The sequence below is a fragment of the Apis dorsata genome, unplaced genomic scaffold, assembly GCF_000469605.1.
Source record: "Apis dorsata unplaced genomic scaffold, Apis dorsata 1.3 scaffold_293, whole genome shotgun sequence".
In the NCBI taxonomy this organism is placed as follows: Eukaryota; Metazoa; Arthropoda; class Insecta; order Hymenoptera; family Apidae; genus Apis; species Apis dorsata.
The window spans coordinates 295,021-312,574 of NW_006263568.1; the positions used below are offsets into that span (position 1 = coordinate 295,021).

General features: G+C 24.4%; 1 long non-coding RNA gene across 1 annotated transcript in view; it reads right to left on the minus strand.

Moving 5' to 3' along the window:
• Nucleotides 1-17,105: 17,105 nt before the first annotated feature.
• Nucleotides 17,106-17,554, minus strand: part of LOC116185832 — a 2,242-nt gene continuing 1,793 nt past the window's right edge. The window contains exon 3 of the long non-coding RNA XR_004150738.1: nucleotides 17,106-17,526. This is a non-coding gene — a long non-coding RNA (uncharacterized LOC116185832). The remainder of the gene's footprint in view (nucleotides 17,527-17,554) is intronic.

Below are 17,554 nucleotides of genomic sequence, written 5' to 3' on the forward strand. Positions count from 1 at the left end.
ATAAGAAGATTGATGACGTTTTTACGAACTTTTCAACTGGATTTGTACATTTCTGGTCAAAAGTATCAACACGCTTGATCTTGAGAATTTTCCAACAGATTATCAGAAATGTACGAAGATATATTTAATATTGGCAATTATTAAACGATTCACGGGTAGAAAGGTATTAAGTTTGTTAAAATAATAAAGTTTACAAAATATCAAAGATTTCAAGGAAAATGGATAACTGTATTCTATACTTTTGAACATTAGTATACATACAAATTCAAAATCGTCTAATATACGACAACGTAAGAGTCGTTAAATGCATTAATGGCCGTTACGCAATAACCCATATCTATATAATCTTACGTAATGTCGTAGCAAATAATATCGTGGAATGTAAATTCGTTAACATGTTCGGAAAATGATGTTTCGTGCGTTAATTCGAGGAGCTAAAATTTATTTTTTCGCTTTTTTCGTGATTTTTTTATGTGAATTTTAAAAGTTAAAAACATTTTAGAATAAATTCGTATATTTCTGGAGAAAGGAAAAAAATTTAACGTATTTCTTTTTCTATTCGATTCGTTTTTATATTATTCATAGAAATAACGGATCAGTATATGAGAAAAAATAGAAAAAAATCCAATCATACTTCATCGAATATTACGTGGAATTGTGTGTTTCCACGATGGTTTGATTCATGAAAAAAAACTTGTGTGCTAGAATCCTCTAGCACAATTGAATTAATGTTACTAATGAAATTTTCACGACACGAGTTGGTAAAAAAAAAATCCTCTTGCATAATGGTTAAGTTCAGTTACGAATAAGTTTCTCAAATTATCCAAGTAAAATCGTAAAATAATTAGAAATAACTCTGCAAGTTATATATATAACAGCGTTATTAGTTTGGAAATTATCATACGAGATTATCCTGATGATAAATATTGTCGTTATCTCAAAGCCTCCAATAATGTATGGTAACGATTTCCTTTCGTATTCATTTCGTTAAACTTGTAACAAAATTATCAAAGAAAAAAAATTGAATAATTATAGCTCTGGTACGAAAATAAAAATTTATAAATAACATAACGAGTATGAATATAATTACATATTACGTGGGAATAAAAATTTACGAATGAGAGAACGAAATTTCACGAAACGATTATTTTCAATTAAACGAGAAAAATTTCATGTTTCAATAATTGCGAGTTTATCTATCTTCAGATTTGAATATTCAGTATTCTTATTTACGATTACGCAATTTTCACGAATCGTTTAGCACGCATTAAATTATATGTAATATATGTTTCTGATAGAATTGTGATTATCGATATTGCTATTAATAAAATAATGAATAAAAGTAGAAATTGAAATTCCTATTTCTCATTCGAAATAATTATTTAAAACATATTTATCTATTAATAGTATTCTATTAATAATATTTCGTTGAATTTAAGGTTAACTATCGATGTTGTTATCGATATTATCGATATTAATAATAATTCATATAATATCGATATTAATAACAATAATATCGTAATATAGTAATTAATATAATATTGAGAAGATTTTATTGATATATCGTTACGATAATCAATCGTTATCTTCTATTATCATTTAATTCTCTTTTCCTTCTTTTTCTTTTTCTCACCGTAAAATTAATTTTTCAAAAATTATCGACGAGATAATTAGTTCTATTCTACTTTATTCTGTTATCCAAATCCTCCCGTTTCCTTTTTCTAAAACGTAAAACGATGATGGTGGATAAAGCAGGTTATGTGGGCTTCGATGTGTAAAGCTCGTAACATCTAACTCGAAGGAACGAGTTACTCAACGTGCCGATTGTTACGTGAGCGGTAGTTCTGTAACAAGGCGTTACAGCGTCCCTCGTTACGAATTCGTTGGATCAAGCATGGAACGAAACGACGTGATGCGAATATCACGCATATTACGTCCTTTCCACCGATTTTTCCATCAGTCTCGTCTAACCTTTTGGGAGAGGTTTCCTTGATCTAAAATCTGAAGAGATGAAAGGAAGATTTGAGATGAAAGAAATTCTTCATCGTTCGTTCCTTCGAGATTTATATAAGTTTAATGATAGCGAGATTTTTTCTGCATCTGCAACTGCAGGTAATTCTCCTTAGAATCACTCGTGGAATTATTTTTTTTTCGTGAAATTTCTTTCTTCCTGGAGAATTTTTTGAATCGAAATGATTTTCGATAAATCGAATTCGATATGGAGAAATGTAATATTGGGAAAAAATTTTTTTTATTTAATATTAATGAAAGATTGCTTATTTATAAAATTCTATTTTTACAGATATTCGATATAGAAATTATTTATTTATAATAATATAATACAATGATTCGATTTGTCCAAAATAAAATTGTCTATTGATATCAATAATATTGATAAAATACCGATAATAAATGAAAGTAACTAGAGATTTCGATAACAGTATGAAGTAAAAATAACTAGAATTAAGATAATAGATGAAAATTATTAAAATTTTTTTCTTATTTATTAATTCTTTGACATATTCAAAATATCATTAAGATATTAATAAAATGAATAAAAGTAATTTAAATAAACTACAATATAATTTTTCAATAAATATTGATAATTCGATATATCTATAATATCGATTTTACATTATTAATATCGATTACAAGATATATTACAGATAATATTTTTATTTTAGTAATAATTTATAATAATAAAAATAGGAATTCCAATAATTTCTCTTAACGATATTATATCAATATATAGAAAACTATCAATAATCGATAAAATATCGATAATAATCAACAGTCACGACTCTAGTCAAGTTCAACTGAAATACTAGTTACCTACTTACCTACCTACGATTCACGGATAAAATAAAGAATATATAAAGATATCAAAAAGATAAAATTTGTTAAAATTCAATTCATAGAATTGAATACTTATTTAGTACTGACTTAGCTGAAACTCGTAATAGACGAAAGGAGAGGATAATTTAATCGTGGAAACATCGAAATAACCAAACAACCGCCCATTTTCCATCGTTTAAGAAACGATGGCCCATATCTCACTCGGGACATGGAACAAACTCGGATCAGTTTTGATATGCAACATTGTATTTAACACATCATCCTTCACCTTATTTCATTTATCTCTCTAATTTTATCGCTTCTGGCCGCTGCCACACCTCCATCAGTAACTGTAGATATCGCACATGGACATGAGGCAATGTACGACCATGATTGAAACGTTGGCAACGAATTCGAGGAAGGAAAGATGATTTCTCGAAGGTTTTTTCGATCCAAATATTATCTCGAATCAGTAATCAGATTTTATCTTTGAAATTTTATTTTTAGTATTATAACTATAAATTTACTTATTGCTTTTTTGTCTTTTTAATAGATATGAAGAGGAAAGAAGAGATGCGAGACTTTTACATAATATCATTGTTAATATACGATAAATAGCTAAAAGATTAATTATAAAACAAATGCAAAAAGGACAGGAAAATGTTGGTTGAAGTTTATTTATTTATATGAATAAATTTTTATTAAGAATCTTTGTTTTTAAGTATGAAACAATAAGCAATTTATTTTATTTGAGATTTTATTTTTGAAATTTTATTTTTATAGTATTTTTATATAACTCAACCAAAGATTATTATTAATAATTTTAAGTTTTCAATAATTCCATATTTTATTCTAATTTAACCTAACTAAAATTAGCCTAAAAATATTATAAATTTTAAAATTCCAATAATTATATTTATTCATTAATTATTGTTCTAACTTAATCTAAACAAACTAAAGATTATTAGTAATTTTGTTTCTATAATAATTCTATAATAATAATTCCACGTTCTAAAATACATACATTGAAGATTATATTAGCTCTAAATTCCTGAAACTTGTGTTTTTTAGTACTTGAATAAGTCTTATTACTTGAATAATTATTTTAGATTACAAATATAGATACAATATCATTCTTAAAAATGCAACAAGTTCAAAATCGAAGAAGCACGGATCTAATAAATACTGAACCATGCATTCCATGCATTATGCATGTTTGATAATTAATCATGCCACGCCCTCAACAGAAGCATCAAGGTACATGGCCTTATGCACACCTTCCACGTATGCGTGCTAACGTTCTGAAAGTTGCACCCTTTGCATTCTGAGCAAGATGGACGACGGATGACGGGCGACATGCAAGATATGGAAGAATTTGTGAACATTTGTAAGAATACATGGAAGTTTTTGTAAATAAAACTATATAATAAAACTCTTCGAGTTTTACAAATTCTTTGATTTACAATATTCAATAAGTTAAAATTAAAAATTATAAAAACTAATTTTTCAAGATTCTTTATAAAAAACTTTATGAATTTGTAAAAATTTTAATAAATTTTGATTTCTGAAAATTTCCAAATTTGCACAGATTTTATCCAGTCGACTGATAATTATCTAATCTATGTAGTATTATTGACTTGCACGAAATTCAATTTTTATTTTTAATTAATTTTTAAATCATTGTTCGACACGGGAAGACTAATTAAATTTGCAATTGAAATATATGATTCAGCGAAAAAAGAAAAACATATTGATTTCGAGATATAATAAAGTGAAAGATATCTCGTAAAAATGCAAGAAATATTATTTTTACTTCAAACAATTGCAATGAGGTAATTGTTAAAATTAAGATATCAAGAGATATATATAAAAATTATTATGAGAATTATTATTATTGTATTCGTTCAAGTATATTAATTAATTCTTTGAAATATATAATACACTTTTATTATATATCAAACATAAAAAAATATTAAAATTGATTGCAAACAATGGAAAGTCGACTGAAGAAGATTACCAAGAAAATCGATATAATTGAAACAATATATATACTGCAGATACGAAACATATGTCACATATTGTCGATATCATATTATTTCTGTTCGTTCAGTAAAGTTGAAAGTGTTATCTGTAAAAAGATATAAAAGATAACCTCGAATAAATTTATATATGTATTAATATATATGTATAAAATATGTATAAAATAAAAGAAAGAAAATATAGATAACATTGTAATGAAATAAAAATAAGGATTGATCGTGTATTGAACAAAAAATAAATTTTATATTTTCTTGCTTATTTTTAATTTAATTTTAACATGTAAGTAATCAAGTCTCATCGAGCAATTTGAATTTTAATTAATGCTTAAAAAAGATGGAAATATTATGTAATGACGGCGATAGAGTTCCGTTTAGAGAATAGTTGGCATACCGTTTTTCTATGATCATAATCGATAAATCGCACTTGTTTGCTCGTTAAAATGATATTTTAAAACATATCGATATTTATTGACAGCATAATGCACGTGATTATTCATCGTCTTCCACGGCTAATGGAGCTTGACTATAATAGTTGATAAACGAGAATGAGATTTCTTCCTTAAAATGTTCAATTATATTATTATATAATAATTTCTTAAATAGAATAACGTATGTAAATATTGACCTCTATATAATGACTTATTTACAAAAAAAAAAGAAAATATTATATAATGTTATTCTTATATAATAAAATTTATGTATAATCATTTATCATGAAGAATTTAATTTTAATAAAAATTTCTATGTGTATAATGAATGTATAATGAAAGCATAATATGCATAAAACATTTTATTTTTCAATAGAAAGTCTTTTTGAATGGATAAAATTAATTTTCAAATTTTCATCATTTTTTCATATATTATATAATTTATTGCTTGGAAATATTTTTTATAAGAGGATGATAAAACACTAAAACTTGAATATTTTTCTCATACTATTATGAAGTTATATTTTTAAAAAATGAAAATAATATAATAATATTAACACTTGAAATGATATATAATTAATAAAAAAATGAAAACGATTATATGAAAATTTCTGTATTTGTATATTTGGATATTTTCGTTCCAAATATTATTATATTTTATTATATTTTGTAATTCATAAATATTTTTCGTTAATAATTTGTTAATAGAACTTTTGCAAACAAAAATGTTGAACATTTTTAAGATATCTTATATAAGAAAAACTTAAGAAAAATTATATTATATTTTCTATTCTTTTATAGAAGTAATTATAATATAGGAATAAATTATACTTATTTGCAATTGTATCACTTTCTCTTTAATTTTCCTTCTTCTTTAATACTTTTTATAATGGGTCAATTTTTGATGATTTTTCATTAACCTTTTTAATGTTCTTATACAGATTATATATGCATTGCGATTTTTTCTTTTGAAATACTTTTTTTTTTACAACTTCAACACTATACGCTATAATATAATAAGAATAATATAAGGAGAAATATCGACTCACATGTAATCTGTTGCTTTACTGCAGAGGTTAGGAATGGAATCACAATCGCATTGTAATTCGATACACGAGTTGCGCCTGAAGTTGCAACCAAATCTAATGCCATTTATTCAGTTACAATGATTTCGAACTTTTCACCTCATGAATCTATTTATGAGGCGTTGCAATGATCAATGGCTGTTATTAAACTTGTTGCAATGTTGTTTTATAGCATTTGTAGCAAATTTCTAAAATAACAAATATTTGTATACTAAAAATTTAGAATTATATTAACATGTTCCATAGAAATTTAAATTTTAATCTAAAAAAGAAATTAAATTAGAATTTTGTGTATTGAAAATTTGTTAATTTACGAAAATAATTATAATTATTTTTTATATTTATGGCATTAATTTTAAATTAATAAGAAAATCATTAAAAGATTTGATAATTTGTTCATAATTATAATTGAAAAGGATTCTAAATTTTCAATCGGTAATATAATTACATAAACAAATTAATTTTTTTTTAATTACTAAAACATATCTATCATCATCGATCATCAAATAGAATAATTATCTAGTATTGAAATAAATATTATTCAAAATATATAATAAATATATTAAATGTGGTTTCGACGATGATTTCTTTTTTTCAGAAAATTGTCAGAAAATATGTTAAATCTTCGATTTAACATATACAGACGCATATTGATATGCTGGACAGATGTAAATCTATGGATTAAATCTTTAAATAAATTGTCTCATAAATTAAGGATAAGTACAAACAAGTAAATGAAAATGAATCTTACGGCAATATATCTCTATATATCGATATATCGATGTATCATATATCGATTCCACTAGAAAGGATTACAAAGAATCGACTTAATTAATTGCATCATATACAATCGGCTGATACTGTGAAATGAGAGAAGAGAATTAATTAATCTTATCCATAAATAATGAATGAAGTAAATACCAAGTAACTGTATATTCGCATGATAAAAAAGGAAAATAATAAAGGTCATTACAACATGGTCTTAATGAAAAGGATGTATCGTTGAATGAAATAGGATCGATTAAAATCAATAAAATCGATCGATCTTACCGCTGTTTGACACTATCGTCAAGGATAACGCTTGCCAGAAAGAGCAAGAGTCTTGGAAGGTTAGTTATGTAATTCCTCCGCCTGCTAACCTTTCCCATACTTTGATACTTGAAAAGTTCGTGAGAAATTATTGCAAAACTATAGCAGATTTCTAATCGTGACTATTATAAATATGTAATATTATTTAAAATTATTTGAGCATTTAAAATTAAAGCATTATCTTTAATCTTATTGAGAAAGAGTTAGGTTAGAATTCTACGATATATTTTATATACTTTGGAATTAATGAAAAATTTGATATATAATTTAATATATAAATTAATTGATCGTTTTTAAATATTATGATACGTAATCCAGAATATAAACATTCTTAGATTTATTATTATATATATATATATAATACATACATATTATATATATATATACATATTACATATTACAATATCACATATATTATGACTTATTTTATGTTGCTCATATAATCGATCATATGAATAACTATTGAATAATATATAACCTATAACTAACTTATAACCTATTGAATCATTTTATTATATTTTGAAAAATTCTATTCTTCAAAAATCTTTTAAAAGCAAAATTTTTCAATAATTATATAATAAATTTCTCAATTTCTCTAATTTATTATTGAATTTAGCAAACAAAAAAAACTAATAAAACTTGTAATAAACAAATGACATTTTGTTTGAAATCATGACCATATCGATTCATACATCGAAAATATATCTATCAAAGAACAACTTCGAATTATCACAATTCGTCATCCATTCTATCAAGTGATCAAGAATAAAAAAGAGGCAATATCCTATCGCACTTATATAACTCGCCATGTCCATGAATTTATCGATCTTATGGTTTATCGTCGACTTTGCTAATTTTCAAAAGATGGTCTACTTCTTTCTTTGCCCATGAAATTCGTGTTCATCAATTATAAAAGTGTTCTCGAAGTAGATAAGTAGAAAGATGCATTTACAATAATACATTTTTTAATAGATTCAATTTTTTCTTTGAATTTTTATGATTTTTACCTATTTATGTGTTTTTAAATCAATTTTCTTGTGTAATTTATGCAAAACATATATTTAGTTTTAATTAATAATTTTATAAATTTAACATTATCTAACTTAACCTATAACTTGTGAACTTTCAAGAAAATCATAAAATTTTTTTTATTTTTATTTGCAACTATTTATTTTCTAATGAAAATTTTCAATATTTGTTTATTTAATATACCAGTATATTTAGTAATATTAATATTTATTTTATCTTATTAACTCTTTTACAATTTTATTAATGACAATAATCAATAGTAATCCTTCTCCAATTTGTATTTTTATCATTTTATTTTCGTGATATAATTATAAAACGAAAATATACATACAGATATAAAAGCACAAAAATAGAAAAATGTTTCATAATAATGACCAGAGATAAAAGAGTAAAAAATATTCTGTGACATTGTTGTCGAAATCGATATATTAACATGAATGATGAAATAGTCGGTGAAATTCGGTGAAACGAAATCCATAATCGAAATAGGTCATTTTACATAATATCCCAGCTGTTATTACTCATAGCTGGTTCCTGAATGCGTAGGTGGTTTCACGGAGAGGGCGAACAATAGATTTACGGACATTTAGAGGAACAATGGAAATCGAGTTCATTATTCTCGCACGGTTAGAAATAAAATTTGACGGAGAGGAAAGGTAGAGTAAAGATGTGAAAAGTCGTGGAAATACAATTCGATTGTTCGTCTTCGTTTATATGGAAACAAATTGTAGATTAATGTGCATCACACGTTTATATTTATTAGGTGATTTTTATAATATTCGATTAGATTGAAGACTTAGAAATTTTTTTATCAAAATTTGTAAAATGTTTAATATTTATATTTTTAAAATCAGATCAATGAATTTTATTTATTGTCTAAATTATATATTATGAAATTAATTATAATGACATAAATTTTGATTGATTAGTTGAAATATATAATTTTGAAAACTATTAAATTTTATTGCATTCTCTTCATGATTCGAAAATTTAAATTATTATTTATTTATAATTTTGATTTTGAATAATTGGTATTTATATTAAACTATTTTATATTACTATTATTATTTATATTACTATTTTTTTATCCTGAGCATTTAATTGATTAAATCGTAATATAAGAGATTATGTTAGGTTAGAAAAAACTAAATATTATAATATATTTAATTATTTAGTAATTATAATTTGCATTGAGATAGAATATCTATATATTTATAATATAAAGACTATTCGTTAAATATTTTAATCTCATTATGATGCCATTACAATTCAAATATAATAAAAAATTATATGATACTTTTCATTCTCCACAATTTTCACAAATATTAGCAAAAAAAAATATAAATTTCATATAATCACTTTATTGCAAAATTCAGTATTCATTTTAAATAATCTTTTGTCATGAATTATGAAAAAAGAACTAGTATCAACGATAGTGCCAACATCTTCTGGAAGAATTCTGAATTATAGTTATTTATCTTTCCTCTAAATTACTTCAACTTTGTTTTTTCTCTTTGTCGAAATTTTTATCACATCATTTTGTTATCTTTTCTTTGATTTATATTTGTTGTAGATTTCGTTTAACATCGAATTAATTAACTATATATAGAATTTTATAGGAGAATTGGATACATAAGGAATTGAAGGAAGATTGCAAGTTATCTAAATACTTCTAAAGAGGTTAGAAATTAAAAGATTAGAATTCGAGAAAGTTTATGAATTTAAAGAATTAGAAAAGCATTGCGTATGTATAAATCTTTAATTTTCTTATAATTATTATAGAAATTGGAGAAGGGTTGCAAGTTATATGAATATTACAAAAAGGGATCGAGGAATTCAAGAGACATTGCAAGATTCTATTTATAGAACTGGAAAAGCATTTCTCATTGCTCGTGATACACGAGTTTGTTCCCCTCGACACCGAGAGAATCGAAAGTTACGGCTTGCATTCTGCAACGCAATTCACCAACACGCTTATGCGCCTACGAGCTTCTCGTATTATTATCGCAGCGTTTATATTTAGCGGCAATTAATCAACTGTCGACCGTATCCGCTTCAGTTTGAGCTCCATTTTTATTATTTTTTAACAAATCTTCGTCGAGAAATTGTCGTCTATTCCCTTCTCCATTATAATTCATGATCTATAGAGATTCTCCAATTAATTTCCTCTATTTACTAAAGAAAGAACTTATGTGTATAAATAAAAATAATCGAGAAGTTGAAAACATTGTTTTGTGCATAATATAGTGATTTGGAAAATAAATATCACTTCCATTGGTGCGATTTTATTTTATAAAAATTCTAAAAGTAATAAAATAATAATATAAAAAATGTTTGATTCTCAAGTATGGGTGCTTTAAAATAATATAAATCTGTTTTGCTTACATTTTTGTTTCGAAAAACAAAGTCTTTTCCTTTGTATATTATTATTATTATAATGCTACTATATTTAAAAACTATATAATTTTTTTCATGAATTTTCATGAAAGAATTGTTGACTATTTAAAAGCAAACCACATTATTGATTAGCTATCGTGCGAATTGTATCAATGTAAGTAAAAAAAAAAAAAATATTAATTTCATTTTTATCCACATTATCATTGTATAGATACAACAAAAAAAATAGAAAATAATCAATCAATAATTAAGATTGTTGATTAAGATCATCAGCTAACCATTATATAAATTTCTTTAAATATATCAGAAAAAATATAAAAAAATAAATGAATAAATTAATATTGAATTTATTTGCCAATTAATTCATTGTCCTAAAAACTGAAAAAAAAAAACTAGGGATGAAACGAAAGCGAAGAAGAGGAAAAGAGGAGTCTCGTAACATGGTAATGCCACACGTTCAGTGGGGCATAGACATTACATAATGATACACGGGAGACATCAATGCGATACACAAACTGGCTATCAGAAACCTCGATGATATTATGCAATAGAAGAGAACACGAATAACAAAGAATCGAGAACATCGCTGGTACATATACTAATTATTTTAATAGTGTAATTCAGCTTCTTTCCATCCTAATTACTTTCTCTTTCGTTCATTGATACATTATTCTTTCTCTTAACCATGATTTAGAGAAATGATAAATATTAATAAAATCTGTCATATTTGATTTTTTTTATAATACATTTTACGTCGAATATATATTAATTTAGATACAATGAAACTCCATTTATGTAAACGAAGTCTTACATAGATTGGTTATTCGAACAAAGACGAGCTTCAATTATTTGAATTGCTGTCGAATAATCACAACGCTTATAATATAATTAGAAATGTATATTGTATTCTTAGTTGACTATCAGACTATCAGTTATTATTAGATTTTTTTTATTTTACATTATATGCGAATATTTATGCAAAATGTTATGAAAATTTATAGAATGCAGATAAACCAAAAAGACACAAATAATATTTAAATATTAAATATTAAATATTATTAATATAATAATATAAAATAGGTATTATTTATATTCAAGAAATAAAACATTTCTATTTTTTTAATAAACATTCATAAAAATTCATTAAATATTAAATATTAAATATTATTAATATAATAATATAAAATAGGTATTATTTATATTCAAGAAATAAAACATTTCTATTTTTTTAATAAACATTCATAAAAATTCATTAAATATTAAATATTAAATATTATTAATATAATAATATAAAATAGGTATTATTTATATTCAAGAAATAAAACATCTCTATTTTTTTTTCCATTTTTTTAATAAACATTCATAAAAATTCGCAATCTATTTATTGTGCTTGCAAAATTATTTCTAAATTTATAACCAGAAAACGTGTTAATTGGAAAAATCATAATTGATGAGAGAATCAGATGGATTTTTATTAAATGAACAATCTGGTTATGTAAATGTGCTTTAAGATATATATAAAAGGAATTATACTAAATTAAAAAATTATTAATGATTATCTTTATCTATTTAAAAAAGCAAAAACTCTGAAGATGTTTTCCTACAATAATAAAAATATTTTTTATATATTTATTATAAATATATATATATATATATTTATCAATTTTTCTTTAATTATGATTAATAAAAATTTTTTTTCATGTTCATACAAATATTAATATTATAAATATTTAATTATTATTTGACTTATGTAAATAAGTAATAATTAAAGCAAGTCATTTTGGATGTAATTAATTTATTAAGAATTATAGATATATTGTTAAACGCTTTCAGCAATTATATTTCCAATGAATAAATATTATTGATATTGAAGAATGATTTAATCGCGATGAATAAGTAATAAAAATTTATTCGACGTCTCTAATCCTTGTTTAATGTTGCTACGTGACTCGACTTAATTTCAACCAAATTGTTTCTCTTTCATTAGCATTTATAAGTATATATAAATTATCGATGATTTTTTATAAAAATTTCAAAAACCGTTGAATGGAAAAAAAATCCTCAATGACAATTGTGATAATTTTTATAGATAAATAATTTCTTTAGAAAAATAAGTGTTCATTGGTCAATATTAACTTACAAAACATATTCCTTCATCAACAATAAAATTTACAAGATATTTATAAAAAAAAAAAGAAATAATTAAATATTTTATTCAAAAAGAGTTTTGCATCTACAGTACAATTATCTTTCAAAGTAAAATCAAAAGTTGGATGAAGTTCACTCTTATCTAAACATTTATATAACACGAAAGGAAAAAGATAAACAAGAAACGTGCAATTGATGACTTCGTGATGTATTAACCTTTTCCAAAGTTTCCAAACGGTTACGTAAAAGCAATAATTATCAATAACTTGGAGATAACCAAGAAAAAAAATATTGTCTCTTCTTGATATGTAATAATACGAATTCCATTTTCTTTCTGCTCGCTTTTCATCAATCGTGTAAGTACACATTTTAAGGACACAATTGGAGAGCAAAAGAATTAAAAAGGATCGTCCAATGATTGGCTTAATATAACAGTTTGACTCATAAACTTGTTAGTCAAATGAGGTCATCCGTTGATCAGTGGACGGAAAGTGATTCACTGACACTTAACGTCATGGATGATGTAACTCAAGATATAGCTAGAGATGATGATACAAAGTGGGCTCCGAAATCATCCATCAAATAATGACGATGAAATGAAAGTTGAATTGAAAGAAGTGACAAAATTTTGGATAATTGGATAATTTTGGATAATGTCTTGTCTTTGCTTTTCTTTCATTTCTTTTTCATCATTCGTTAATTTGTTATTGATGAAATACGATTTATGCCAATGATTTTCAAATTGGAGATCGAGATCTACAAAAGGATAATAAAATTATGTTGATTTTTTAATTTTTCATATATAGGAAGAATTAAACGTTATTTAAATATTATAAAAGAAAATAATTTATAATTCAAAAAAAATTGGAAAATATCAATTGTATTAATTTTTTAAATTTTTCTTACCTTGCATGAAAGGATTGCAAATTAGTTAAATATCACAAAAAAAACGTCGAAACTTGAAAAAAGTTGAAAAATACTGAAAAATAGAAATAATTATTAATTATGTATTTTTTAAATTTTTTTTATTTTATGTGAGAATGATTGCAAATTATTTAAACATTAAAAAGGAGATTACGAATTTATCATTCACGAAAACAAAAAATTGAAAAATATAAATTTACACAACTTTTTAAATAGATTTTTACATATGTTCGATTACGTAAAAGGATATCAATTCTCAATAATTAATGTTTATTAAACATGAGGACAATTTATTCGAAAAAAAAATCACAAAAATATCATTAGTCGATAATTGCAATTTCGTTCACGTCCAACATTTTCCTTTTGCAATGAACATAATACGCAATCGAAAACGACAAATGTCACGCGAGTTCTCGCGAATTGCTCTTATCTCGGCCGATTATCTTCGTTTCGTAATTCGAAACTGCAACAACCAATACGTGAAAGTTGGCGAAATTTGACGTATTGCAAAATAATGGAATAGTTTTAACACTTAAAAATTTTTATTTTGTGTATTACGTTTTAGGATCATAACTATAGATTATAAATTATTGAAACTTTATAAGTATTTTTTCCTGATTTTAAACATGATATATTAATAAAATTACTGAAATAATTTTAAATAAAATTTTCTTTTTCAAAAACTTTAAATGCTTGATAATTTATATATTCTGGCCAGTTTTTTTTTTCATTAATATTATTTTTATCATTAATATAATTCTTACTAATATTATTCTTCTTAAATGATATTATTTTCCGTTTATTTTTTGCATTATGCATCGTTATATTTCTTGTCGGAAATTTACTTTAAAATGAAAATTATGTATTGATATAATATAAAGAGTTAACAGAGTCAAAACGAAAGTTTTTGGAAAAAAAAATTATCTTATCTTAAGAATCTTCAGTTAAGTAATGTTATTTTTTCATATTATCGTCACCATTACAATTTATAATTTCAATATTTAACCTAGATTTCTTACTAAAATAAGTAGTTTACTAAATAACTTCTTTCAAACACTTTTTTACTTAGATATCAATCCAATCGAATATTTCAATATCTCTGTCTCAATTTCACTTAACTTTTGCATCGCGTACCACGAATCATTCAAATCAATCCGATTTTTAAGCGACCTAAATAAAGTCATTATTACATCGCCGCCATTGCGAAATTTTCTTTTATGCGCATGCACATACGCGACGAAATAGGGAGTCTGCTTTTTCACAGGAGCGCGCATCTTGATTACATTTCGTAACGTGAGATTCGTCTAGGTTGGTGGCACTTACTTGGTATAATGCACGCCGATTTCATCACTTTCGAGTGATCTTCGAATGCTCGACAATAGAAATGAGCATGAAAGGTTACGTACAATGTAATCAGTTGCGATGGAATAGTTGGAGAAATTCAAAATGTTATAAAGTTATTCTAAAATTTAATAAAATTATAACGATTGGAATTTGAGATTGTAATTGTAGAAAAATCATAAAAAAATAAAAAATTTTAAATAAAATTTTTTTAAAAAATAGAGTTAATTTAACTTAATTAACTTAAAAATATCATCGTAATTAATGGCACATGATTTAATTTTTAAAAAATAACTGATTGATGATATTAATATAATATAATGATATTAATATAAATGATGATATTAACATATAGTTTTATAGTCTTTAAAGCTTTCAAAACTTTAAAGGTTGAGTCTAATATCATATAAAGTTTAGTTAATTTATTTGCTTTAACTTCAAAAGCCTCAAAAGCTAAACCTCAAGTCTTAAGTTTTTGAGTAAGCTTTATACGATGTTAACCTTCAAGGTTGTCTGTCTTTGAGGTTAAGCTATGAAGCTTCGACGATTCGAATAATTTCACATATCATCTTAACAATTGTTTTACAATTTCAATATATTTTTGTTATAAAAATGTATGTATAAATCTCACGATTTAATATTTAAATTATAATTTTCAGTTCATTATATAAATAAGACAAGAAATTATATACTTAATAAAAAATATAACTGAAAATTATAACTGAATTTTTAAAAATATATCTAAATTTGCAAAGACATCTGCATCTAATCTCATTATATATAATTATTATCAATATATCGTGTATTTAACAAATCAATATTTTCGATAAAATTTGTAAAAAGATATCCTCCTTTAACTCTTTCGTAACTCTCATCGTTAAAATTATACAGATTCCATGGTGCAAGAAATGAGTTTGAAATCTACCCACGATCATTTTTCTGAAAATATCAGGTGACGAGGTTCATTGTTTCACGCCAAACGTTTCTTAATTGCGAAAGAAGAATACTTGTTCACAAGAAAATCCGCTTTGCAAATGCGCCCTTAACCGGCTTGCAACGGATTGTCACAGTCGCGATCAGTTTATGCCAACAACGGTTTAACATCAAATAATTGCGGTTTCACCACGATTTGTCATCGAGATCGCGACGATATGATTGTTTCTTCTATGATTCTTATCTTCACTGTGAAACCGTGAAACAAATTTTGTTGAAAATTGTTTTAATTATGACAGTATTTTTCGAGGAATGTTTTTTTTTGTAATACATACGAGATACAATTATATTTCTTCTATTATATCTAGAATTAAATAAAAACTTTTAATAAAATAATAAATTATTTAAATTTTATTTTTAATTTGAATCTTATTAATAATTATCAAGTCATGACTTAGACTTTAACTTAAACTAAGACTTAGATTTAGACTTTAATTTAACTAAATTAGAAATTTATAAGTTGGAAGATTTGCTCTGTATCATTTTGTTGTGCACAGATATTGAATGATATAATTCAATTATTGATTAAATATTGTTAATGAATTGTAATATTGAAACATTGTATTGTTTTAAATTATAAATTTATAATATAGATTTCAATTCTTTGAAATTTTCATTATATTTTTGAATATCCCTTTAAAAATTATAAATTGTATATTATTTCCAATATTTATTTCTTCTCATTATTTCTAATATTTTAAAAACGGTAAAATCATATAATTACGTATTATTTCTTTTCCTTTTATTTTTTCTTACTATAAATTCAATTCACATTTCTTTTTCAAAAATATATATATATATATATATGTCGACTCACTTATAATTTTTCTTTCATACGCACATATAGTAAAGTCTTTCTTTTATTTTTGTATCATATGATCCGATTCCACAGACGTTTGATCGTAAAACATTACTTATAGAATGATGATGCATTTGTAAATACGCAGATGGCGGCGCCCAAGCCGCTTCGCATATTTGTACACGGGGTTGGCTAATTTTACCACGACCCCCGGCTCTGAATTACATAAATTATTTTGTATGCGTAAAACCGGCTTTTTATGATCGTGCCATTCTAAAAAATCATCTGCATGCATGGCATGCATGGTTCCAATTTACTTCCACACGCTTTCCAACTTACTTTTATGTTTCTTCCTTTTGGAAAAGATTCGTTTCCAGCCGGTAATATCGTGCGTGACATTGCTGATTTAATACACGAACCTTAAAAAAAAAAAAAAATATAAGCAGA